Below are 1,314 nucleotides of genomic sequence, written 5' to 3' on the forward strand. Positions count from 1 at the left end.
AGAGAGAGAGAGAGAGAGAGATGGTAAAACCTGACAGATAAGACATGCATTGAAAACCAGGCAGAGGAACTGACCGTGTCTGAGTGGTCAAACTGTGAAAAGTGCGTCAGCAGCACGTACAGGCCTTGCAGCTCTGATTGATGTTCCGGGTTGGAAAGACCAGCCATACGGAACATCTTGACCAACCTGCGTGAATAACATTTTGCGTCAAAGTCAAAGATCTTTTAAAAATACCCGCAATATCCATTTAGTTTCTTTTGTATTTTTCAGAGTTTTTAAATTTTAAAGATTTTACAATCTTTTGAAGGGTCTGATCTGGCTTGTCAAATTGCTTTTACATACATTAGCATTGACATTTTTAATGACTTATTCTTTTCCCCCCGAAAAGGAGAAGATCAATAGTGCCAAAATGCGATTGACAGTTAGGCTCATGAAAATCAACTGTGCATAGAAATAGAAAATACCATCGTACTCACGGGGCTTCAGCAAAATCAACAGTTTTTATGTCTCAAGAGAAAAAATAATAAATTGAGTGGGCTAATTTTCACTTATCATTATAAGGTATATCCAAACGTTTTTTTTTTCATTTTGGATTCCATAGGAGATGCGTCCAAAATGGAGGCCCTGTCACTAAGCCAGCGTTTGCATATTATTATAAATTTTTCCTCAAACCTAAACCATACCATACAGTACCAATACGTTACAACTTATCGTTGCCTCAGAATTACAACTTTGGCTTCTTTTGAGTTATTAAGACCATGTGGTCAGTCAGAAACCAAATTTTCTATCTGCTTCATCAAAATTGTAAGGTTATTGGGAGCCGTTATCATTCGAAAAAGCTTGACATGATTTGGAAGTCGAAATCTTTGACGTCAAACTTCTCAAAACTAAAAACTGAGCAGATAGAGATTTGTCGGAGCACCAGGGAACAGCGACTCTATTTTTAAAAACAGGAAAAAATGTGTCCGGGGAACAGCGACTCGTCGTGATGGTATTGATGTTGGTATCGATACACCCGTGGCCCGCCAAAAAGATTTTTTAATAAACATTTAAAACTATGTCTAATCGTAAAAATAATATCAAATTCGGAACCAGCGTGTCCAAATCAACAAAATAACTCGCGGTTGACCGTTTTTCTTGCTGGATTTAGAAGATCACAAAAAGAAGTATTTTATATAGATTCTACCAAGATTGCATCTTGTAGTATTTTCCTATCATGAAGAGGACAGCTAGCAGAGAAACTGTACACAAACCGGCAGTAGGCAACGGGAAACCACTGCTGTAATATCCCAAGAACAGTCATGGAAAAGTACA

General features: G+C 37.7%; 1 protein-coding gene across 1 annotated transcript in view; it reads right to left on the bottom strand.

Moving 5' to 3' along the window:
* The window catches only part of LOC106011164, a gene marked incomplete in the record, with an annotated part of 22,305 nt that overhangs the window by 2,702 nt on the left and 18,289 nt on the right, over nt 1-1,314 (bottom strand).

The sequence above is a fragment of the Aplysia californica genome, unplaced genomic scaffold, assembly GCF_000002075.1.
Source record: "Aplysia californica isolate F4 #8 unplaced genomic scaffold, AplCal3.0 scaffold00064, whole genome shotgun sequence".
Classification (NCBI taxonomy): Eukaryota; Metazoa; Mollusca; class Gastropoda; order Aplysiida; family Aplysiidae; genus Aplysia; species Aplysia californica.